Source organism: Peromyscus eremicus, chromosome 1 (assembly GCF_949786415.1).
Source record: "Peromyscus eremicus chromosome 1, PerEre_H2_v1, whole genome shotgun sequence".
Lineage (NCBI taxonomy): Eukaryota > Metazoa > Chordata > Mammalia > Rodentia > Cricetidae > Peromyscus > Peromyscus eremicus.
Window position 1 is genome coordinate 143053526 of NC_081416.1, and position 26781 is coordinate 143080306.

General features: G+C 46.5%; 1 protein-coding gene and 1 pseudogene across 1 annotated transcript in view; both read right to left on the reverse strand.

Annotated features, from left to right (window-relative positions):
• Cyfip1 (cytoplasmic FMR1 interacting protein 1) overlaps window positions 1-22135 on the reverse strand; it is a 93557-nt gene extending 71422 nt beyond the window's left edge. The window contains 1 exon segment of the mRNA XM_059273718.1: window positions 22007-22135. The gene's annotated coding sequence lies outside the window, so the exon portion shown is untranslated.
• A 1984-nt stretch (window positions 22136-24119) lies between these two features.
• Window positions 24120-26763, reverse strand: LOC131918680 (RNA-binding E3 ubiquitin-protein ligase MEX3C-like; annotated as a pseudogene).
• Between the last annotated feature and the right edge of the window lie 18 nt (window positions 26764-26781).

A 26781-nucleotide genomic window follows, 5' to 3' on the forward strand; every position in this document is an offset into this window, starting at 1 on the left:
GGTCTGCTAGATCACAAGGTCCAAGTGGCAGAGCAGCCTGCACAGTAGCCTGGACCTGTTGAAGAGCCTTCTCCTGTTCCAGGCCCCACTCAAAGCCAGCAGCTTTAGAAGTCCCATGCTATATATGAGCCAGAGTAACACATCCAAGTGAGAAATGTTCTGTCTAAACTTTGTGCTTCTTTCTTGGTGGTGGGAGGGGCCAGGTGCAATAACTTTTCCTTCACCTTAGAAGGAAAATCTCTGCATGCCCCACACCAGTGGACTCCTAGGAATTCCACTGAGGCAGAAGGCCCTTGAATTTTGGTTGAATTTATTTCCCATCCTCTGACATACATATGTGCTACCAATAAGTTCAAAGTGGTTTCTACCTCCTATTCACTTGGTCCAATCAGCATAATGTCTTTAATATAGTGCACCAATGTGATATCTTGTGAAAGAGACAGATGACCTGCTGTGAATGATTGATTGATAAATAAAACATTGATTGGCCAGTAGCCAGGCAGGAAGCATAGGCAGGACTAGCAGAGAGGAGAATGGGGAGAACAGGAAGGCGGGGAGAAGGAGACTCCAGCCTGCCGTTCAGGGAGCATGATGTAAATGCAGCAGGTAAAGCCACGGAACATGTGGCAACATATAGATTAACAGAAATGGGCTGAGTATAAGAGTGAGTAAGAGCTAGAGAATGGTAGGCCTGAGCTAATGGCCGAGCAGTTTAAATAATATAAGCGTCGGTATGTTTACTTTATAAGTGGGCTATGGGACTGCCGGGGCTTGTCGGGACCTGGAGAGAAAAATTCTAGCTACAATGACCAAGATTCCCTCTTACTAAGTTATGACACCGGGGAGGAGAGTGAATATATCCTAGAGGTAAAACTGTAAAGGTGTACTGCTGGCCTTACCAACTGAAAGCAAATTGCTTCTGGTGGTCCTTATGGCAAGTACTGAAAAAAACGACATTTGCTTGATCAACAGCTGCATACCATGTACCAGAAGATGTGTTAGTCTGCTCATGTAAGGACATCACATCTGGCACAGCCGCTACAATGAGTCACTACCTAATTGAGTTTTCAATAGTCAACTGTCATTCTCCAGGTCCATCTGTCTTCCGCACAGGCCAGATAGGAGAGTTAAAGGAGATGTGATGGGAACCACCACACCTGCATCTTCCCAAAAGTCCTGATGCTGGCACTCATTTCTCCAATTCCTCCAGGGATGCGATGCTGTTTTGGATTCACCATTTTCCTTGGCAGAGGCAACTTAAAGACTTCCATTTAGCGTTTTCAACCATATAGCCCTCACTCCCCAGGCCAGGGAGCCAATGTGAGAACTCTGCCAATTTCCAAGTATATCTATCCCAACTATACATCTTGGGGCTGGGAATAACCACAGGATGCGTGCAGAGACCCATTGGATCTACCGTGAGGTGGACTTCAGCCAAAACTCCATTAATCACCTGGCCTCCAGAAGCCCCGACTTTCACTGGAGGGCCCCAGTGTCTCTTGGGATCTCCTGGAATCAGCATCAATTCTGAACCAGAATCTAATAGACCCTGGAAAGTTTGACTGTTCCCTTTCCCCTGTGTACAGTTATCCTTGCAAAAGGTCATAGGTCCCTCTGGGGAAGGACTGCAGAAAGGCTAATAAAACTTTAAAGGGCCGGGCTGTGGTGGTGCACGCCTTTAATCCCAGCACTCGGGAGCAGAGCCAGGCGGATCTCTGTGAGTTCGAGGCCAGCCTGGGCTACCAAGTGAGTTCCAGGAAAAGGCACAAAGCTACACAGAGAAACCCTGTCTCGAAAAACAAAACAAAACAAAACAAAACAAAACTTTAAAGGTATTTTATCAAGGTCCTTTCTCAGAGGAACCTGGCCGTCCCTTCTTTCAAGGGAGTCTATAAACTGGCTTAAGTCTGGAAATTGTTTACAAGCCAAGATTCCCTTTGGCCACGATCTAACAGGCCAAGAAGAAAATGCCCCACGGGCTTGCTTACAGTTTCATCTTACAGAGGCAGTTTCTCAGTTGAGATTGTCTCCTCTCAGATGACTAGCATGTGCCGTTGACATACAACTAGCCAGCATGGATGCCACAATATGAACGTCCCACAGTAAAAGTGCACATATTTGGAACAACTCTTATTCCTGATGGTGCTACCAACAAGCAGCTGACAGTTTAATGACAGAACCAGACACATAAATGTCTACCCCTTGGGTCCGGGCAAAGCAGCACATCATGTGTGAACAGAGAGAATCAGAAAGTCCATGTTAGGACGGTGCACGAAGGTGGCCACCTGCAAGTCAGCGTTAAAGGCCTGAATCAAAACACTCCTTCCCGCTGCCTTGACCTCTGACTTCCAGCCTCCAGAATGGCGAGAAGATAAGTTCCCACTGATCTCTAGTATTCTGTATGACAGTCCTCACAAACACACACAGAGAGTCACCCAGGCAGGGTCCAGGTGCCCTTGGGTTGTCAGGTAAAAAGAACATGCAATAGCATTTTGCTAGTTAGGAAAACAACACGTGCTCAATCCAGAAAAGGCATGCTGCTATAGGAAGCAACCACCTGCTCGGGCATGACATGTGAAGCCTGGCACTCTGCCTGTCCAAGCTATAGGTGCTCTCGCCTCCTCGGGCCCTTTTGTGGTTTACGTGATTATGTGGTATTAAGGATGCTTTACTGCTTTGACTGCATCCTATCGGCAGCAGTTCCATGCTCACATTTGTTTCTAAATCCTACACTTCCTAAGTTACAAAAACGAATTTAAATATGGTATTGGACCTGTGTTTTAATAAGTCACAACTTCATTTATGTTATAAAGTGTTCTAAGTATCTTTTCAGTGATTTTCCAAGTTAATCACTAAGTATTCATGTCTCAGGAGAGCCTCTCAGGGAGGCCAGATGGTAGTCTGCACAGAACAAGCTATCAGCATTCTGTGCGAGATCCACAGTAGTTTGAGTCTGGAGCTGCACACCCCGTGTTCACTTCACTTCACTGACTGATGAAGGGACCACAGGTGAGCCTCAGAAGGCACCAGGCACCAGGGTATCACGGGTAGAGAGGAGGCTGAGTTTCTCAGTGTGCCTCCAGAAAGGGACGTGAGTGTTCAGCAGGCTGGAGGTGTCACGGCTGCTGAGCATCTTCTCTCTGCGTGTCCCCACTGACCACTCCTAGGAGTCATGTTCTCACAAACCCATTCTCATAGCCACACCCACGGTGGGGTCATCCCAGTATACTGATAAGATAAGCAGAGTGATGCTCAGAGGCCAACAGCTCAAGGGACAGCCCTGGGCATAGAGCAACACAGTCACAATCACAAGTCACAGACACACAGACACACACATCTGTGCTAGATAGTGTGTGTCTGTTGAGGGCTGAGCAACTGGACTTGTGGGGTCAAGGCCCGAGTTAGTGGACAGAACTGGCCCAGGCCTATGGGTCAGGGAAGAGGCGGGGCAAAGCTAGAAGAGCAGGCCAATCCACAGGAGCTGCCAGCAGCACAAAATGAAGAGTCCCGCAGTTCTCCTCCACCCCGGCTCCTCCTGTAGATCTGGAGGGCTGTGAGTGAGGCAGGCAGGCCTAGTGGAGAAACACAAGCCACACCCTAAACGAGATGTCTCCCGAGAGTGCTTACACCAACATATGAAATGCAGCTTCGGGCAGTTCCATCCAACCCTGAGGCTGCACACTATGCTCAAAGCCCAACGTTTACCATACTCCAGCTCTCAAACTCACCAGCCCTGCGAGCCACCCTGGAACCCATAATGTCAGTACCCAAGGAAGAAATGAAATTACTTTTGCAAACTTTAACAGTTAACCTCATTGTGAAACAAAGAACAGTGAATAATTAAACACATTTTTTTTTTAACCAAATGATTATGACTTGATCATTTTCCCTGTATCTGGGCAACCTGAGGCAGACAGACAGCTGAGAACGCAGATGCTCACATGTTCAGACAAGCTGTCCTTGGACAACTCCAGGCTTACAAAACAACAACAACAACAACAAAAAAAAAAAAAAAAAAAAAAAAAAAAAAACAACAAAAAAAAAAAACTACTGAGGTCCAGCCTCGTGACACAGGCCTGTAGCCCAAGCTACTGAAGAGCCTGCAGCAGGAGAATCCCAGTTTCAAGCCCTGTGTAGGTTACAGAGTAATTTTAAAGCCAGCCCAGGTAACTTAGCAAGACATTGTCTCAAAAACTGAAATACAAAAACTCCTGGGCTGAACCTGCACAAAAAGAGTGAAAACCAGAACAGCCAGACTGAGGTTCAACCTGTTGGCTGGGGCAGTGCTAGGAGACTAAGAGGGGAGAAAGAAAACAGTGAGACTAGGTATATCCTCAGTCGGACAGCAGCCCCAGGAGACACAGGCTCCCATCGGAAAACCAGCCAAAGAGATCGATTTTAAAGGGTGACCAGACAGGCACTGTAGATCAATGTCAGGTCCTCCGGCCGTTGAGGGCACTGTACGTGTGTGATGTGCTTCCATTTGTGCAAGCAAAACAATCATACACGGAAGGTGAAAATACATCTTTTAAAAAGGCTGTGCATGGGTGTGGGCCTGAGTGTGGGGACAGGCTATGAAACTAGAACGAGACCCCAGGAAGGGGAAAGAGGTGTTGTTGAGGAAGTAGGGAAGCCAACAGGTCACAGGAGACATAGAAGCAGAAAGGAAACTACCCGGAAGCCAGGCGGAGAGATTGTGGGGAAAGGAATGGAGAGGGAGACCAACAGAAACAAATTAAGTTTGAATGCCATGATGAAACGTAGTACTTCCTGAGATAATTTACAAAACAAATGAACTAGTTTGCTTGCCTAACTAGAGCACACAAGCAAAGATAAATGATGACATCTTTCTGCTAACATGCACAAGGTGGCAGCTGATTTTCTTCCTCTTCTACATGCTAATCATAGCCTTTCTCAGAAAAGCAGAAACTTCCAGTGTTTGTGTATAGCCTGTTCACATGCATAAGAAATCACCTTTACAACATCTTACTGAATTGTTCCTTTCCCATGTGCTAAAATGGTTAAATCCGACTAAGTCAAATTAGCAAGGGCCACTGGCTGCCACTTCTATCACAGAGGTAACTGCTTCAACAACAACAAAATCAATTTGGCTTGAAATATTACAACAATGGGGCAATTTGAAACAGAGGGTGCACAGCAGGTTTTAGTTTCTGGAGTACACGTCCCCACACCACACAACGCTGGCCCTCATCCTCAGCTGGCAGTCACCACCGCCACTCCCATGACGCAGTGGTCTCTGCCCTCTGACACTCCTGCATTAGGCTTCTTGACACTGCACCGTACAGCCTTAAGCAGTCTGGATCACTCCAGACCCCCATTCTTCCTTTTATTTCCGCTCTGTAATGCATCATTCTGACCATGTCACTCTCCAGCGTGCATCTTCAGTAGCTTTCTCTGCCCACAGCTGTGTTATCCAATCCATGTTCCATGGAATTTAGGCATGCTCACCATGGCAACAAGTACAAATCTCCCTTTGTCTATTTTCATTCATTCATTCAGTGTGTGTGTTGGGGGGGGGGGTGGTTAAAAGACACGAATGTGGAAATCAGAAAACAACTTTCCAGAGTCAGCTCTCATCTCCACTTGTTGAAGCTGTCTCCCATTTCTATCATCACACTGCTAACACCACATTGGCGGTCTCTCATTCCTAGCTCTGCATTGCTAACACCACATTGGCTGTCTCCCATTTCTATCTCCACATTGCTAACACCGCATTGGCTGTCTCCTGCTTCTATCATCGCATTGCTAACACCGCATTGGCTGTCTCCCCATTTCTATCTCCGCATTGCTAACACCGCATTGGCTGTCTCCCCATTTCTATCTCCGCATTGCTAACACCGCATTGGCTGTCTCCCATTTCTATCTCCGCATTGCTAACACCGCATTGGCTGGCTCACAGGTTTTCAGCTAATCTTCCTGTCTCCACCTCCATTTTGCCGCCCATCCGCAAGTAGGAATGAGTGGATTACATACCCAGCCCCACCCGACCCTGCCCCACAGCTGGCTTTTGACATGGATCCAGGGAACTCATCAGGCTTGCCCAGCAAGCACTTTTACTCACTGAGCCATCTCCTGAGCCTCTGTCTTTATCTATTTTATAGGCTAGGACTAATTCCAAAGATTTACATAAAAAAAGTACTGGTTAAGAAAAGAGAAAGATACCCCCTCTTCCGAACTTGCTACTTGAGCAGGTGAGAAAGCTGGCCCCGGGATAATGAGAGTGAGAGAACTAGTCCTCCTCTACAGCACACAAGAGAGTGGGCCCTGCACCCCACCAGGACAGCACACTAGAGCTGACCTGTTGTCAGGGTCCCAGGTGAGCTAGCCCTGAGGGCGTGAAAGCAGGACAGCTGACCTCCTCCCCCAGTCCTATGCCCTCTGCAGCAATCAGGATAGGGCCTTGCACCTTGACTGGGCAAAACAATATGAGTGAGGGGGACCCAGAGCTGAGGGTCTCAGAGCAGGAGAACTGGCCTCACTCTTTGCTGTAGGCTGCATTGGGTGAGCTAGCCGAGGCAGTGCTGGAGAGCTTGCCTGGATCATGAAGATGAGGGAAAGCTATCTAGCTGACCAACCCAGCTACCACCCAGGTCCAGAACCAGGGCTACGAGTTGGCTCAACCCAACATCCACCCCATCTATGAACAGTTGGGATGCATGTGAAGGGGATGAACCTAGAGATTCAAAACAGCAGGATCTCCACAACACCGAACAACTCCGGGATGTCTGGGAGGAGCCCCAGTGAGAGCCCATTATAGGTGGTGTGGCAGAAACCAGAGGCCTTGAGCCAGACCAAAGATTCATGGCAATGAACACTTGGAAATAAAGATGAATGGACTAAAGGGTAAAGTGTGTGACTCAACACACTACAGCTTCCACAACAAAATCCTTATCCTTATCCTTATCCTTCTCCTCCTCCTCCTCCTCCTCCTCCTCCTCCTCCTCCTCCTTCTTCTTTCCCTGTCGTTTGTTTTTGTTGTTGTTTGGTTTGGTTGTTTTTAAACTTGGTTTTGTTTTGGGGGAGGTCACCAGGGCAGAGGGCAGACGCAAGGGGACAGGGAGAAAAGTGGGATCAAAATGTATGATGTGAAATCCATAAAGAATCAATAAAAGCTATAAAAGAAAAGCGAGAGAGAGAGAGAGAGAGAGAGAGAGAGAGAGAGAGAAAAGAAAAGAAAAGAAAAGGAAAGGAAAGGAAAAAGCCAGGCAGTGGTGCTGCACACCTTGAATCCCAGCATTCAGGAGGCAGAGGCAGGTGGATCTCCATGAGTTCAAGGCCAGCCTGGTCTACAGAGTGAGTTCTAGGACAGCCAGGGATACACCGAGACCTTGTCTCGAAAAGTCAAAATGGGGGAGGGGACAGCAGTATTCCACAGGACAGAGTTAATCCCTCATGCAGCGAACAGGGTCTTCTCTGGCTCCCCCAGTGGTATGTATCCTTTTGTCCTGCCATGCCAGACCCAGCCATAGCAGGGCTTTAAAGCTATGTTCCTGCAGTTCACAATGCTCCCAGCGGATCTCAGAAAGAAAACACTAGCAAAACTCCAGTGGCTGACCCATTTAGCAGATGCTTAGATGATTGGCAAGTCTGCCTGTGGGGGTCCTGGCTTCCGCCACAGTGTGGGATCCAGAGAGCATGAATTACTAACTACTGGATGTTTCCTTGTGACTGTGGCATTCCGTCATAGAACACAGCATACTGAAGAGAGAAAAGAGTAAAACACATCCAACTCATTTTATTCTAACACTAGAACCGTTCCTCCTCCCGTGGTAGTCTCTGGTGTTTGGGAGGGCAGTCACACCACAGACAGGGCGCTGCCGGGGTCCAGAACAGACTGCTGGGTAGTCTCCATTTACAAAAAGCAGAAGCTGAGCCTCGAGGCATCAAGTAGACTGCTACAGCCACCCAGTGAGCAACTCCAGCAGCAGCATGGGTTCCCAGGGCTCCCTTTCACCCATGGGCCATCTCCATAACCTTGACTCGGGAAACAGCCTGTGTCAGCCTGAGTGCGCATGCTCAGACGCAGCTACAGGGGAGCGGCTCAGCTCAGAAGAGCAGGCATACACTCACCACCAGGCGCCGCCTTGAGAGCATAACAAAGTACCCCCAGTGCTCATCACTACGGTTACAAGGCATGTCTTCTCCAGTTTTCTGCTACTCAAAGAGAAAAGAACTGCCTGTTGCCTGTCATTAACAGGCCGTGTATCTGCAAGCTCCTGGAGTACACAGCTAACTAAGGATTCCGTTCTACCCACGATCAATACTCCCCAGTCCTCACTTCTCCCTCGCTACCCTCACAGTTCCCCCAAAGTAGCAAGCAAAACTACAGGTCTTGCTACAAAGCAAGCAACCACTACTTGACTCATGTCCTGGTTAACTTTCTGTCAACTTGACACAAGCTAGAGTCATCTGGAAAGAGGAAGCTTAATTGAGACGATGCCTCCATCAGACAGCCCGTAGGCAAGTCTTTTGGGCATTTTCTGAATTACTGACTGATGTAGAAGGGTCCATCCCACTGATTGTGGTATCACTCCTGGGCAGGTGATACTGAATGGTATAAGAAAGCAAGTGGATCTCTGTGAGTTCAAGGCTAGCCTAGACTACAGAGTGAATTCCAGGACAGCCAGGACTATGTCTGTCTCAAAACTAAAATAAAAGAAAGTAGCCTGAGAAAGCCATGGGGCGAAAGCTGTAAATAGCATTCCTTTCTGGCTTTTGCTTCAGTTCCTGCCTCCATATTCCTACCCTGAGTTCTTGCCCTGATTGCCCCCAATGATAGACTGTGACAGGAAATGAAGGGGTCAAATAAACCCCTCCCCCCCCCAGTTGCTTTTAGTTATGATGTTTATCATAGTACTAGAAAGCAAACGAAAAAAAAATTCACCTTCCTTGGGCAATGACACCACCCGTATACGCCCTTTCTTTTTGTCTTGTCCTTCCTCTTACCCAGAAAGGGCACACAGTCTTATGTGACAGTCCAGCCTTTCACATCCTCAGCCAGCCTCTTTTCTGTAGGCATGGCTACAAGGAGCTTCGGCCCTCCATGGTCCTGGGTCAGCTTCCACCCAGGATTCCCTGAGGTCATCAATAACCTGTCTGTGGTCCAGGAATAGGCCCTGGCACCCCCACCTATTCCACACCCTACTCCCAAATACCTACCAAGGTTCCTTGCCCTCACACTGTTTGGGTTGAAAATGTCCATCAGCCTCAGTGTCTTCATCTCACAGGCACTGAGAACGCCACAGACCTCACAGAACACAGAGGCCTTTATCCTTAGGTGTCAATGGGAGCTCACAAGAGTCTGTCCCAGAGATGCCAACCCTACAACAGCCACAGTGCACCTCTACCCTCAACAATGAGCCGAAAGGAAGGGACCCAGAGGAAGAGGGTCTTGATGTTGTTGGTTTTTAGGTGAATCCTAATCCTAATCACCCAGCTGGCTCCCTACTGGCCTTCACCATAACCATGTCCAGGTATCTAGCCATCTATCAGGATAAAAGCAGAGAACACGTCCTTCACAAAGTTCATGCAAATCCTCGCCCTTCCCAAACCCGCACACAGAGAAACCTAAGAAAGAGAACACCCATGGGGAAACCTCCACTGTGTCCTGTATTCTCAGGTCACTTGTGACACAGCACAGGAAGGATTCTTACATCACATGACTACCTTTAAAGAAGAAAGTGAATCCAGGCCAGGTGTACTCTCACACGGACCAACAGGCAAGAGAGACATAGATCACTGTCACGCTTACGCTTTAATAAGAGGAACGGTATCTAATGAAAGAAAACACTGCAAACTACGTGCCTGACAAGTGGTTAATATAGACTGTAAGGGACTCAAGCAATGTAACAACAGAAGAGCAAATAATCCCATATTTAAATGGACACAGGACATTTAGACAACAGACAAATGGGCATTTCTCAAAAGAAGTTATACTAATAACATCACTAATCACCAGGGAAATATAAATCGAAACCACAATGAGGGGATCCCCTCTCCCCAATGGGAATGACTATTATTAAAAAGAAAAATGATGGCGAAGGATATAGACATGAGACTCCTTAGATGGTGGTGAGCTGGTACAGTCACTATGGAAAAGTATGGAAGTTCCTCAAGAAATTAAAAATAGGTCTACCATAAGACCCAACAATTCCACTACTTGGTATTTATACAAGGAATTAAAACCACCTTGTCGAAAAAGCAGCCAGAATCCTCTATTTAGCTTTTATCACTGCTTATAATAACTGCTCTTTAATTTGCATTTCTCTTACGCTATGACGAGCACATTCCCATACAGCAGCCAGTTTTTGCTTGCGGCCCCCCCCCCCCCATTTTTAACGACTGGCTGGCATGGGCTGGCTGCTGCTCTGCTTTGAATCCTCTTCACCCACTCATGAAGCCATTCACCGGACTAATGGCACTAACTTTGGCAGGACTGCTGCAAACCTGTTTCCAGGGCAAGCTATTTGCCTTTCCATTTTACTTACTTTTTAGAAACCTAACTTTTCTTTTGTTTCCTTGGGGTGGGGGGGGGGAGTGTCTGGAGACTGAAGTGAGGAGCTACTGCAAGGTTTAAAGTTTTACCATGCCAAACTTTTCAGCCTTTCACTCGAATTTCCTCTTTCATTTCTAAATTTACCAAGGAGTGCCAGCCCTAGCCCTGGGAAGGAAGTGGTTTCTAATAGTCCAGGGCTCAACAAACTGCTGATGTCACTACCAAAAGCAAAAAAAAAAAATCCCTCATGTGAGACAGTGTTAAGGCAATGAGTAATCCCAGAGAGAATTAACTTAAAAGTAACATTTGGGTCTACATAAAGTTCAATACATTGATGATGAGAATTTTTTAGGCAGCTTTTCTATAAACAAGGCTGGCAAAACTGGACAGCCACCTGCAGCAGAAGAAAATCAGGTCCTTATCGTCACTCTGCACAAAAAGCAAACTCAATCAAAGATCTTAATTTCAAACTAGAATTGTGAGCCAGGCATGGTGGTACACGCCTTTAATCCTAGCACTTGAGAGGCAGAGGCAGGAGGATCTCTGTGAGTTCAAAGCCAGCCTGGTCTACAAAGTTCAGCCAGCCAGGGTAAACAGACAGAGAAACCCTGTCTGGGATGGGGACAGAGGATGGACAGACAACAAAATAAAAACAGAACTACGTACAGACATCGGGGAAAATGCTTCAGCATCAAAGTACAGCTGTAAGAATTAACAAGTGGTTTTACAACAAATTAAAAGCATTTTGCACGAAAGAAATGATAAGTGTGAACAGACAACCTACAGAATGGGTGGGTGAAAGTCTTTGATAGCTACATGTCATTATTATCTAGAATATATATGTTGTCTTATCATGCTTTCTATTGCTGTGATAAACACCATGACTAAAAACGACTTGGGGAGGAGGTTTATACAAGCTCACACTTCCAGGTACTGATCAGTCACTGGTAGAGGTCAAGGCAGGAATCTGGAGACAGGAACTGAAGCAGAGACCAGAGGGTAATTCTGCTCACTGGCTTGTTCTCTGTGGCTTACTCAGCCTGTTTTCTTATATAGCCCAGAATGCCCAGAGATGGCCCCTCAGTGGACTGGGCTCAAGAGTGAACAATCAAGGAAATGTCTCACAGACATGCCCACGGGCCAAGAATGGAGGCAATTCCTCAACCAAGATTCCCTCTTTCCATATGTTCAAGCTTGATGGTCAAGTGAACAAAAACTAGCACAACTGTTAAAATTAAACACCCACACAAAGATCCTGCCTGTTAATAAATGGATGAATAAAATGAAGACAGTTCTCAAAAAATATTTTTAAAAGAATTTAGTACCTTTAGCCATCATAAAAATGCGAATTAAAGCTACTTTGAAATGCCATCTCATTCCAGTCGGAATGGCTACCATCAAGGAAAAAAAATGATGGGTTCCCGAGATGACTCTGGATAAGAGCACAGAGCTCCTGCACAAAACCCCAGTTCAGTTCTCAACTCCCCTGTCAGCCAAACCACAACCACCTATAACTTTAGTTCCAGGGGATCCAACACACTCTTCTGGCCTCTGCAAGCACCTACACTCAGGTGCACATACCAGAATCAAAGATAAACTTGAAAATATTGTAACAAATGCCACTGAGGATGTGGGGAAAGACCCCTTACTTACAGCTGGTGGGAGTAGCTAGTACTCTACTCCATATCCTACAAGAGATACTTGCACATCCACATTTATTGCAACTCTTCACAATAGCCAGGGCATGGAATTAACCCAGATGTCATCCATTTACAGGGTAAAACATAATAAAAATGTGGTAGAGATACACAACGGCATTTTACTCAGTCATAAAGAAAAATAAATAGTGTAAAATTTGCAGGAAAATGGAGCTGCAAATTCCTTTCTTGTTCTTTGAGAATTTCATACAATGTGTTTTTTTTATTACACTCACCTCCAGTCCTCCCCCCAATTTCCACTCTCACCTTCTTGCCCCCCCCTTCTTGTTTTGCTTTGTTTTAACTGACCCCAACTTGAGCTGCCCCCACACTCCTGAGTGTGGGGGCATCTACTGGAGCATGGTCCACATACCAGGAGCCACACCCTTAAAGCAAAATGACTTTCCCCCTAGAAGCCATCACCTGTCCATAGCTCCTCAGTTAGGAGTGGGGGTTTATGAACCCCTCTCACTCTAAGTTAGAATGCTGACTGGCTTGATCTCGTCCAGGCCTTGTGCAGGCAACCACAACTGCTGTGAGCAATTGCAAAGCCTTACAGTAAGTTAGGTAACCCAGACTCAGAAACACGAACCCCACACGATCTCTCCCATACGAATATCCTAGCTTCTAAAGGTTGTACGTGTGTTTAAATGAGAATAAGTGTGGGGAGAACCCAGAAGACTAGAAAGGGGCCCATGAGACAGGACAAAAGAAGTGAAGGGGAGTCGGGTGTGGTGGTGCACCTTTTAATGCCGTCACTCAGGAGGCAGGGCCAGGCAGATCTGTGAGTTTGAGGCCAGCCTGGTCTGCAGAGTGAGTTCCAGGACAGCCAGGGCTCTACAGAGAAACCCTAAAACAAAAAGTGAAGGAGGGGCTGCTGAGAGCAACAGAACACATGAGCTAGGAAAGGGGAAGAGGGGGTGACCGGAGAGGACGGTATAGCAAGAGAAGTGGGACGGGAAGTGGGGGTTTGCAACTTCTCACAGCTTGTGTGCATGGCTCCTGTTTCTGGGGAACGGACCTTATTAGTGTCCTTTCTTCTCAGCTAGATTCCCGAAGACCAGCGACTCAGCATACTCCCACAAAAAAAGGAACACCGACCCGATCTCTGTAGGAGGTAGCAGTTCTCTAAAACACAAGTTATTAAAATACCGAGGATTACCCCTGCAACAACTATCTAGGAAGTTCACGGTCAAAGTCAAATTCTAGTCTGGACGTAGCTATGATGACACTTTTAAATAAGATAAATATTAAGGTCAGTAAAGCAGACTACCCTAATTTACATAGGTTTCATCCAATGAGTTAAAGGTCTTAAGAGAAAAGAACACTGACACCTGCCCCCTAAAAAAGAGGGGATTTTGCTTCCAAATGGTCTCTGGTCTCAGACTGCAGTATCAACTCTTCCCTATTGGCCTGCTCTGCAGAATTTGGACTTGCTAGTCTCCGCAGGTGTGTGAAGCAACTCCTGAAGCTAGATCTCACTCTGCTTCTGTCTGCCCCCCACCCATCCACACACACACATCCGTGTATATCCTATTTGTTCTGTTTTTCTAGAGAACCCTGGCTCAAACACCCTCTACTCCTGTGATCAAAGCAAACAAGACAGAATCCTTCTGAGTCTGGTGTGTAGGACAGCCTCTGAGATTCCCATGTACAGATGTGCTCACAGCCAACAATCTCTGAAGGTAGCTGACCCCCAGTGAGCCGAGGGGTGACTCGGCTTTACAGCTCCCTGCTTTTGTAGAGTCTGGTTCATGATTTGTTGCCGGTAACAAAAAAAATAAATAAATAAAAAAGCTTTCAAATAGAAGAGCTGTAGTTTAGTGGTGCAGGAGCAGCATGTAAGGCCCTGGACAGAAAGGGAGGTTCAATCACAGGTACACAGGAAGGGAGCCCTCACTCACTCCAGAGTCACCAGCTGAAGTTCAAGATTTCCCACACCATGAACATCATTTGCTGTGAAGGTTACTGAAATAGAAACACTACTTCCTGTATAGATAGAATGCTAAAATAGCAATGAGCCAGGCTTAAGTCCTGAATGTATATGACCCTGGGCAGGTGTTCTAGATTCATTTCTGTTGCTAGGACGGATACCCTGGCAAAAAAGAAACTTAGCGAAGAAAGGGCCCACTGGCTTCTAATTCCAGCCAACAGTCAACTGTTGTTTCTGGGAAATCAAATCAAGAACTGAAAGCATCGTGTCCACGGTCAAGAGCAGAGACAGAAGAAACGCACGGACCCTTGCCTGCTTGCTCTCAGCCAGCTGCCTATCTGTATATTGTTCAGGATCCCTTGCCTAGGGAATGGTGCCACCCACAATAGGCTAGGTCTTCCCACATCAATTAACAACCACGACAGTCCTCCACAGACGTGTCCACAGCTTGACCCTGACAACCTCTCACTGAGACTCCCTTCTCAGGTGATTCTAGGTGTGTCAAGTTGGCAAACTAACCAGCACAATAGAACTTCACTCCTGTCCTGGATATTTTCTGAGAATCTCACCCAAAAAAGACAATTAACTTTATTCACAGTGCAGATATAACTCCCTACATCTCTGTCATCTGGAGTTTTACCAATCAATTATAATCATGTCAGGTGCACACTGGGAACCTCACTGTGATGTCATTTAAATCCCTTAGTAAGTTTTTAATGATAATAACTTCTGATAATCACCAAAATCCTATACATGGCTACTAAAAGGGCAATTAAGCATGCCTCCATCTCTTAACTGTGAATATCCAAGTGTCCTAGTCAGAATAAGGTCTCACAAGCAATCAATCACATTTAGAAATGGAACTCAGTGCTTTCTGACTCTCGATTTTCCTTCTCTGTGGAACAAAATCCCTCCATGAGCTTGGGAAATGCAAAGTAGAGAGTTTGACAAGTGTGGCCAGGAGAATATCTGAGATGTGAAGACAAATCACAGACACTGGAAACTCAAGTTCAGTATCCACCATTTCTGCCTGCACAGCCAGGCGTGGAGAAGCAATCATAATAAAGTTGGCTGTGGAGCAACTAGGGAGATGAACAATGAGTTTCTGCCAGGCTCACCACCACTGACCCCTGCCACCCGCCCAAACGCAGAGCACATTTTGGTTTTTTTGGGACCACATACAGAGAAGCCTTAAAAAATTTTTTTTTTAATTTCACAAATACAAATGCTGTGTTTGAAGTGTTCTGGAAACCTTATATTAGGTCATTTGCAACCAGGCCAACACCTGTGTTACAAGGCTCCTTTTAACCATTTCTCCTGATCAAGAGAACAAGTAGTAAGACAGCTGAAATAAATCATAGAATGTACCTAATTTGCATTAAATGTAAATGGACAAGATGCTCAAACTGAAAGGCAGAGATGTACACAATGGTTAAAAAACAAAAAGGAATCCACAGGAGCCAACTATTTACTGTCCGTGAGACACACATTTTAAATTTAAAGACACAAAGGAAATGAAACAAAAGAATGGAAAAGGATACCCCGAACAGGCATGGTGGCATGAGCCTTTAACCCTAGGACTCAGAAGGCAGAAGCGGGCGGACCCCTACGAATTCAAGGCCAGCCTGGTCGGCACAGCAAGTGCCAGGTCTGCCAAGGTTACATTACAGAGACCCTGTCACAAAAATAGCAGACACAACAAGCAAAGCAAAACCCAAAAAGAATGGAAGTGGCTACTATGCTGATATACAGAAAAAGGGGCTTGAAGACAAAAAACGATTACCGAAAGGAACGGCCGGCCACACATGGTGGCACTTGCTGGTCATCCCCATCATTCAGAAGGCTGAGGCAAGAGGATGACGGCATGTCTGAGGCCACAACAATTACAAACATTCAGGTATATAGCTGAAGTTTTTCAGTGTCCCCAGCCGGCTGGCAGTCGGGACAAATCTCTCACCCACAGTCCTTTTTATAAAATAATCACACAGAGGCTTAATATTAATTATAACTGCTCAGCCATTAGCTCAGGCTTATGACTGACTAGCTCTTACACTTAAATTCAGCCCCATTTCTGTTCATCTATATGTCGCCATGTTTTCTGTGGCTTTACCTATGTGCCATTACATGCTGCTCCCTGGATGGCGGGCTGGCGTCACCTCACTCAGCCTTCCTCTTCCCAGAATTCTCCTTGTCTGCTTATCCCACCTATACTTCTTGCCTGGCTACTGGCCAATCAGCATTTTATTAAACCAGTGTACAAATGCATTATCCCACAGCACAGGTACCTAACAACACTGTCAACACATGCAGATGACAAGGAGAAAATCCCTAGTTGCATAAAAAACACTGTTAAGAGTTATTAAAAGAATTCAAAGGCTGGAGAGATAGCTCAGCGGTTAAGAGCATCTGGCTGCTATTCCAGAGGACCTGAGTTCAATTCCCGGCAACCACATGGTGGTTCACAACCATCTGTAACAAGATCTGGCACCCTCTTCTGGTCTGCAGGCATACATGCAGACAGAACACTGTATACATAATAAATAAATTTAAAAAAAAAGAATTCAACAGTTTCAGGATGTAAAACAACATGATAAAAAAAAAGCATACAGACAGTGACTATCTGGCCCCTAACGTGGAAGCAAATATAATAAATCCCCTTTTACTAAGGTATATATATTCTAGAAGAACAGACCCCTAATTCACTTCTCTAGCAGTTGCTGCTAAGTGAACCACATCAAAAACCATAACTTAGACACCCAATGGGAAGGACAGAGAGGACAGCTGGAAAGTCAGGGAGGCACCCTGCTGTGACACTGATTCCACAGATGCCTGAGAGACTAACACTAGAGGACGGTATTTTGTACCGTTTTTCTAATTTTTAGACTTGCAAGCTTAAGAATCTGATGGCTGAGTTCAAAGCCTGGCTTTTCCTGTAATCTCGGGACGCCTACTTCATCTGTCAGCTCTTCATCCGTGAAGTGTAAATAATAACTGCATCTATTTTGGGGGACTGAGAATATTTAGTATGTGAACTACTGAGAAGTCAGCAAACTACAGGGCGCTGTCTTTTTATGTAAATAATTTAACCGGCAGTCAGCCACACCCCCTCACTGTCCATGCTGCTCTGATGCTACAGCATATGAACAAGATCCGTAACTATTCAGGATCTGCACCTTTACAGGAAAAGCAATAATGCCCCAAACGTAGGAAGTAGTAAGAAAGTGAGCAAAATAATTTCCCTTCTGTGGTGGTTTGATTAAGAATGGCCCCCACAGGCTCATCTATTTGAATGCTCTGTCATCTGGGAGTGGTACCATTTGAGGATTAGAACAGAGGTTCTCAACCTTCCTATCTTCCTAATGCTGAGACCCTTTAACACAGTTCCTCATGTTGTGGTAACCCCCAACCACAGGATTATTTTCATTGCTACTTCATAACTGGAATTTTGTTACTGTTATGAATCATAATGTAAATACCTCATATTTCTGATGGTCTTAGGCAACCCCTATAAAAGGGTCATTCAAACCCCAAAGGGGTAGAGACCCAGAGGTTAAGAACCGCTGGATTAGAAGAATTAGGAAGTGTAGCCTTCTTGGAGGAAATGCGTAACTGGGGTTGGGCTTTGAAATTTCAGAAGCCTATGCCAGACCCAGTTTCTCTCTCTCTCTGCCTGGGGATCAGGATGTAGCTCTCAGCTACTGCTCCAGTGTCATGCTCCTGCCTTGATAATAATGGACTAAACCTCTGAAAGTGTAAGCAAGCCCCCAACTCCATGCTTCCTAAGAGTGGCCTTTGTCATGGTGTCTCTTCACAGCAATACAACAATGACTAAGACACCTTCAGAATGATAAATTTGAGCATGTACACAAGGATATAGACACAAGTGTCAACTGGGTGAAGATAAATGTTAAAACACAATGTCAGACCAGATGGTGGCACACACTTTTAATCCCAGCACTCGGAAGGCAGAGGCAGGCAGATCTCTATGAGTTTGAGGCCAGCCTGGTCTACAGAGTGAGTTCCAGGACAGCCAAGGCTACACAGAGAAACTCTGTTTGGAAAAAACAAAGAAACAAAGACAAAATCACAGTGTCAGGGGCTGGAGAGATGTTTCAGTGATCAAGAGCACTGACTACTCTTCCAGAGGACCCAGGTTCAATTCCCAGCATCCACATGGTAGCTCATAATCATGGTAACTCCTGTCCCAGGGGATCCAATTCCCTCTTTGGGCACCAGGTGCACACGTGGTGTTGACAAAATACCCATACATATAAAATAAATCACTTTTAAAAACAACATCACTAACAGAAAATTGAGCAAATACATTGTAACAAATACACACACCAAAGAAAAGTCACTGACCATGGCACTCCTAGCACTGGATCATATAATTAATATCCACACCTGCTTTCATTCATGTATTTACACTCTGATGCCGTGATGGAATTGTGTAGATACATATTAGAACAGATCACTACAGTTCAGCAACACATGACTGTATTATACAATCAATATAACGAATGGTTGGACTCTTCATCTACAGCAACATTTAAGGATTGCCAAGACCGTTAACCAGCTGAGCATAATTAAGTGAAAATGTGTGTAACAGATGAAATACAATCTGTGTTATAAAAAGTCCCATTTAAACAAAAGAGCCTAGAGTCATAGTGGAATGCCACTTTCAGCACATCTATAGCTCTACACTATTTTAAAATGTTACTGAGGTGGAGTTTGTAAATTTTCTCACCTTTACTATTTCAGGCTAGGTTGAAGCTTATTCCTGTAATCTCAGCACTCGAGAGGCTGGGGTGGTTCAGCAGAGTGGTACACACACCTGCAATCTCAGCACTCAGCAGGTGGAAGCAGGAGAATCAGGAGTTCAAGCCCCACCTGGGCTTCATGAAACCCAGTTTAACCCCCCTTCTCCCTACACACAAAAAGGCTAATGTCGAAGGACCATGAGTTCAATGCTGTCTGTACCACATAATGAAACCCTGTCTCAAAAGGCAGTAATCACCATGGTAACTCCTGTCCCAGGGGACCCAATCCCCTCTTCTGGCACCAGGCTCACATGTGATGCACAGACACTCATATTGGCAAAATGCCCATACATATAAAATAAATAACTCTGAAAAACAACATCACTAACAGAAGACTGACATTATAACACATCCACACTAAAGAAAAGTCAGTGAAACGGCTCCTCAGTTAAGAGCTCTTCAAAAGGCGCTGGGTTCAGTTCCCAGCACCCACAGGGCAGCTCCGAATAGCCTGTATCTCCTGTTCCAAGAGATCCAACGCCCTCTTTTGGCCTCCACAGGCTCCTGCATGAATGTGGTGCACACAAACTCATGCAGGCAACCACTACACACAAGTCAAATATATAAACAACGCTTTTTAAAAAGATAAAATAAAGGGAGAGGTGGGGGTGGGGGGGAGAGCTCGAGAGCACAGCATTTTAGTCTTTCTTCCAGACTGTTTGTAAAAAAAACAGAACTACAGTTTTTCCTTTAAAGAAGTACTTGTTTATTATTTGTGTGTTGCGGGGTGAATTTGGGCACAAATCACCGTGCCCTTGTGGCAAAGGGCAACTTTCAGGATTTCCTCCTCTCCTTCCACCGTGGGTTGTAAGTCAGGCTGTCACACTTTGTGCAGCAAGTGTTTCTACCCATTAAGCGATCTCACCTTCCCAAGGCTCTTTATTTTTCAAAGCACCGACTTTACCTCTTACAGACATATTTGGGTAGGGTTTTTTGTAACGCAATATTACATGTTATCATACATTTTCACTTAACGGTGTTCAGCGGATAAAAGACCACGGTGGGAGCCAGGCAGCGGTGGTGCGCTCCTTTAATCCCAACACTCGGGAGGCAGAGCCAAGCAGATCTCTGTGAGTTCAAGGCCAGCCTGGTCCACAGATCGAGTTCCAGGATAGGCTCCAAAACTACACAGAGAAACACCGTCTCGAAAAACAAAAAAACAAACAAACAAAAAAACGACCATGGCAAGCCTTAATTGTAGCAACCCCCTCCCCACTCACCCCCATACTTTTTACTGATAGTGTAGTAACATCTCAAATCCTGTATAGGGCTTTCTGGACAGAGCAAAACAGAGCACTATGAAAAGATCACTGGTTGCCAATAGCTGATGGTAGGAAAAGGCTAACTACAAGGAACATAATAAGGAAGTTTCTGAGGTGACAGGAACTAGTTTTGCATCTTAATTACAGCAGCAGTGGACACTCCAAAGCATGAATTTTACTACACGTAACGTTAAAAATCCACTTAAGCGCCAGGGAGATGCTCAGTAGATAACCACCTGCCACACAAATGTGCATACAGGAGTTCAGATCTCCAGAATCATGTAAATGCGAGTCCCAGGGCTTAGAAGATAGAGACAGGGGATCTCCAGAGCAAGCTGGCTAGCAAGACTAGTTCAATCAGTGAACTCTGGGTTCAGCTGAGAGGCCTTGTATCAAAGACTAAGGTCGAAAACAATAAAGGAAAACTCCAAATCAGTCTTGAGCTCATGCAAACACATTCACACACCTGTGCATCCACATACAAGAGCACACATACCACATATACACACATACAATGCTTAAAAAAAAAACTTAAATACACCCTTCCGCAAATACACAAATCCCTAGTGGATGTATTTTCTTAGAGGGACTTTTCAACTGCACCATTTTGCCAATGTTACTGAGGATACTGTTAGGGGAAGAGGGCCACAGGGAATCACACAACATTCCTCCTGAATTCTTACAATGCATGCCTGCAGTGGCTTACATTTATTTAAAAAGCTGGATCAATTCTTTCAGGCTCTGTGCCTGTAGCTCCAGGCTTTTTAAGAATCACCAGCGTCCTCGGGGCCAGGGGAGTGCGGGTATTCACGCACACCACCAGTTTGGTGTACTTCAACTTCCAACCAATGAACTTGGCCAGGGTCTAGAAGCGAAATCCCCGAGTTCACAAGCACTGATCTCCGTCACAGTACCTGCAGCAATACCGAGTATCACTGCTGCTTCCAACAAGAATCATCAAAGCAATCTTCACAGACAACCTTGTACTGCCCCATGTAGCACACGGGTCGCCTTGACGCTTCCCTCTGCCTCACCCCCCACCCCAACCCCAACTGCAAATCTCTTCCTTTTTTCTCATACTCACAAAATGTTATAAATTAAGCAGACGCGTTAAGATTAAAGTATAAAATTCAGTATGAAAATGCGCGGCGGCGCACCACTGCTCCTGAACAATCCAGTTTCCTTAACAAAGCCCCAAATGCCTCCCTCTCCAAGAATCTGAGAACGATTGCCCTGGACTACAATCTCCTTCCTTTCCTCTGAGGGGAGAACCATGGTGGACTCGGGTTTGTTTTCCCACTTGAGTGCAACATTCACACTATCCGTGTGCTCCTTACTTTTCAACAGTAAAATACCAAACACTAAGGTTGGCTCTTCCTCTTTGGAGCTGAGCCGCGTGCCGGAAGCGCGAGATCTGGGATCCTCCCGGATCCAAGGATCTGGGGGTGAGTCGGGGCGGGGGTTTCGGGGGTTCGGGACTCGGGAGCTGGGCCACGGGAGTGCAGGGTGCACACCGCCGAGGGAATGGGCAGTCAGCGCTGGGGAGCCCGTGGTCCGGGGATTCTGGAATGTGACTCCGGGGAGAGCGCCCTGGAGCCGCCGAGCTGGGCCGGGAGTCCTGAGCTCGGGAGCCGGCGTGCAGTGACCCGGGACTCCAGAGCCCGGGAGGCAATCCCAGGAGGCCGAGAGGTCCCGGAGGCTACGCCGAGGCCTCCTGCAGGCTCACCCCACCGGGCAGCGAGGGAAGCGGGACCCCGCGGCCCGGCGAGCGCCCTTACCTGGTGTGCGCCGCCTTCGGTTGTCCAGGGCGGGCCCGCGGAGCTCTCCTACCCCAGTGAGTCACTTGGGCGGGTCGGGAATGCACCAGGAAACACCCGGCCTCCTCCCCTTCCTCCGGGGCGGTGCTCCGCGGCTCGGCCCCTTCCTCCGGGCGCTCCTCCCTCTGCCCGCTGGCCGCCTTGGGTCAGGCTCCTCCGGGTCGGCCCTTTCGGCCCTGTCGGTCGCCGAGACTCCCGCGTCGGAGCCCCGCCTGCTGCCCGGCGCACGGGTCACCGCAGCAAAGGAAGCCGGGATGTGCGTGGTGGGCTCCACCCATCGAGCGGGTGGGTTGATCTGCTGGCTGGGAGAGGCTGGAGACCCAGGTCCATCCTGCCAGGCTCAGCAGCCTCAAGAGTTTTCCATGATTTGTTGGACCTCTGCTCAGGCCCAGGCCGCATGAGGAAAAGAATTCTAGGACTAGACAGTTTGTGAAGAGGCAGAATGGGAAATTTCACTAAATATACATTTTTAAAGAAAGATTCGTTCAGTTTATTTTATGTGTATGAATGTTTTTGCTTGCTTGTATGTATGTCTGTGCACCGCGTGAGTGCCTGGTGCCGGCAAAGGTTCCCAGACACAGAAACAGTAAGTATGGCTCCATCAGAGTGCACAGCCCACCTGGCCCCAGCTTCTCTGTACATATATCTGGATGTCTGTCCTTCTTCACTCCCTCACCACCCCTAGTCAGGGTTCCAGACCCAAGTTGCATCAGTTGAGAGGCACTTAGAGTTGGTGTTACTATCTTAGCTATTTTTCTATTGCTGTAAAGAGACACCGTGACCATGGCAACTTACAGAAAAAGTATATTGGGGGGCTTGATTTCAGTTTCAAAGAGTTGGTCCGTGCCCATCACAGTGGGGGAGCATGGCAGCAGGCAGGTAGGTATGGCACTGGAGCAGAGGCTTGTATCTTATCCATACAAGAGAGAGACAGAGACACAGACGGAGACAGACAGGGAGACAGACAGGCAGAGAGACAGACAGCAGACATAGACAGAGAGAGAGAGAGAGAGAGAGAGAGAGAGAGAGAGAGAGAGAGAGAGAGAGAGAGAGAGAGCGCGAGAGAGCCTGGCTTGGGTTTTTGAAACTCAAAAGCTTATCCCCAGTGACACAACTCCTTCCAACAAAGCCACACCTCCTAATCCTTCCCAAACAGTTGTACCAACTGGGAAGCAAGCACTCAAATAAGCCTATGGGGGTGTGGTAACTACTCTTGGTTGTCAACTTGATTACATCTGGAATTAACTAACTACAGATGGCTGGGCATATCTGTGAGGAGTTTTTTCTTAAATCATTTGAAGTGAGATGACACTCTTTTTCTTTCTTCCTTCCTTCCTTTCTTTTTGTGTGTGTGATATGTGATTTAAACTTTTAAAGTCTGTTATCTTTTTTTTTTTTAGATTTTTATTAACTTTTATTGATTCTTTGTGGTTTTCACATCATGCATCCCAATCACGGCCATCACACACACACACACACACACACCACCACCACCACCACCACCACCACCCCCACATCCACCCTCCACCCTTGCAACCTGTCCCCTCAAAGTGAAACAAAATTGAAAAGAAAAACCAAAAACCACACCAACCAACCGACCAAAGCAAAACAAAGCAGAACAAGAAAGAAGAAAAGGAAGAAAAAGAATCTGGTTGTGGAAGCTGTGGTGTGGCCCGGTGAGTCACACACACATTTCACCATCTGGTCCTTTCATCTCCACTCACGTGCTCATTGCCATGAGTCGTCAGTCTGGTCTGAGGCAACGGGTTCTCACAGGGGCTCCCCCCCCTCCACCGTTGTCCTGTGTCGTGGAGATCCTGCAGTTTTGGATCTGTATGTCTGTCGCCTTCTCATGCTCTAACAGTTCATAGATGAGGTGGATGTTGGGCTGGGTCAACTCACAGCCCAGGTCCTGGGCCTGGGCGTTAGCTGGACTGGTCAGCCTGCCAGCTTTACCCCATTGTCACCCTCCACCCCCTGCCTCGCATGCTCTCCATCACTACCTCGGCCAGCCCCTCCAATGCAGCCTGGTCTCCTGCTCTCAGGCCCTCGGTCCAGCTCAGCTAACTCACACTCACACCACCAGGGCCAGCTCCACTGTATTGCCCAGGCCAGGTGCAGGGCTTTCTCTGCCAATTGCTATAGGGGGCATATAAGGTATGTGTGGGGGGGGTCAGATTTCCTGTTCTTACACCCTCAGGGCTGGCTCACCTGTGCTCCTGACAACAGGGTTAGCTTTAGCTCTAGTGTGGTGCCCTGGTGGATTGCAGGATCCGCTCTCCTGTGTGCTGCAGCTGGTGAGGGTCAGGGCTAGTTTTTCCGATTCTCTGATCCTGGGGCCTGTTCTCTCATCTGCCACAGGTAGCAAGGGATGGGGGGGAGGGCATCTTTCCCTCACCCGTACCATCACATGACAGACGAGGGAGGGTGAGTGCCTGGGGGAAGACCCTCTTCTCATCTGGATCTTTGAGGTGGGAAGATGAAACTTTAATCCAGATCTTTTGAAGTGGGAAGAGCCACCTTTAGTCTGGACCACATCTTCTGCTGGTAGTCTGTATAAAGAACCTGGAATGAGGAAGCTCTTTTTGCCTGCTTGCTCTTGCTCCTGGAAGAAAGTCCATTTCTTCACTGGCATTAAGGCTTATTTATTCTGGATTCTAGCATATACAGAAGACTGGTTGAGACATCCAGCCTCAAGGACTGAACAACTACTGGACTCTTGGAACTTCTGTTTATAGGCAGCCATTGTTGGATTAGCTGGACCACAGCCTATAAGTCATTCTGGGATCAGAATGATATATACATTCTGATATAATATATAATGTATATTATATCTGATATAATATATAATATTATATATATTCCATACACACATATCTCTATAAAGCCTAATAATGGTCAAGAATTCATTAGAATGTTTATTGGAGATACTACTATACTTATGCCTTTATGAATATATATAATATTATACACACACATATATATACATATATGTATATGATGATTTTGTTCTGCCTGAATAACAATTGTCTGCAAACTAGATAAGATGGCATTTTCTTTTCACAGATCTTTCTGGCACATTCCAAGCAACAGAGGTTGTGGCCACATGGAACTCAAAACAAATCACACAGTTGTGCTTTCTTCTTGATTCTGGAGGTGAGCTAGTGGTGAACCATCATTGGTAAAAGCAGAGATGTATATTTGAAGGCCAACATGGTTGCCTGTACTAGGTGGGTTGTTCCTAACCCTCCAAGCAAGTGGGTGTTCTATGTGCTCAGGAAATGTAAAAGACAGATGAGGAATTAGTGGCTGGCTTCCTCTATGCTGAGTCTTGGTATTACTAAGGATCACTCTCAAAGCCAGAGAGTGGGTTAACTGGTTCAAACACAGTCCAGATAAGTTGAGCAGATGTTGGTAGAGGGTCAATATCAGGAGAGCCAACTGCAAGATTTCCTGAGCCTACAGATGGTAATGCATCTCCAAACTCAAATATCCTATGCTAAATGGGCTTATTGGACTAAAGTGAGCCAGCCTGCTGCTTTACCAATGGATGGAACCACTTCTCAGAGAACTGAACTGTCTTTTTCAATAGTCTGATATCATTCTTGCATGGCTAAGGGGAACTAGATTGGAGGAGCGCCACACAGAGCCAAGAGTGCCATCTTCAAAGCTTACTGCAGTACCGTTATATGGAGAACATTTTCTCCACTGTGCTCTATACAGTTTCCTACGTGCATTTCTGTCTTAGTTAAGGTTAGTTACTATTGCTGTGATGAAACACCATGACCAAAGCAACTTGGAGAGGAAAGGGTTTATCCAGCTTACACTTCCACAACACTGTTCAACATTGAAGGAAGTCAGGACAGAAACTCAGGCAGGGCAGGAACCTGGAGGCAGGAGCTGGTGCAGAGGCCATAGAAGGGTGCTGCTTACTGGCTTGCTCTCCATGGCTTGCACAACCTGCTTTCTTCTAGCACCCAGAAACACCATCCCAGGGATGGCACCGCCCCTCCATGGTGGGCTGGGCCCTCCCCCGTAAATCACTAGTTAAGAACAGGCACTATAGGCTTACCTACAGCTGGGTCTTATGGAAACATTTTCTTAACTGAGATTCTCTCCTCTCAGATGGCTCTAGCTTGTGTCAAATTGACATAAAACTAGCCAGTGTTATTTCTTTTTTCCCCCCTAGGCTTAATCAACATTTCTAGGCATCCCTGTCATTACAAAGACAAGCTCCTTATCTCTGCTCAGTTACTATGTGTGTGGGGGTCTACTGCTGAAATCTCTTAATCATTGTTCCTTTCAGTCCAGTCTCTGATCCTAACATGCAATAGGGGAACCTGACCTAGACCATGGTTAGACTGAGCAAATTTGGGCTTTATGGCAACCCTCCCAGGGCAGGGCCATGTTTGCTTTGAGGTTTAGGAGTCATGGGGAAGTGTTCTGTAGCTGAGAGGATTTCTCTTTAGGGCACAGCAACATCTTCTTTCTGTCTAGTAATAATAAAAATGGGCTCTTTACCACAAAAAAAGAGATGTCTTGATGTATGTGTCTGTCATGGCTCCTGGTGCTTTGATTTTACAACCCTAGGGTCCAAACTTGGTGACCTGCTTGATGCTGGGCACTGGGATGCACTTAGTGGTCACACCAGTTCTTAAGAACAACGAAGGTGGGCACAGGGCATGTTTTGAAGACCATAAGGACTGACTAGTAGTCATCTCGACAAGACACAGGTA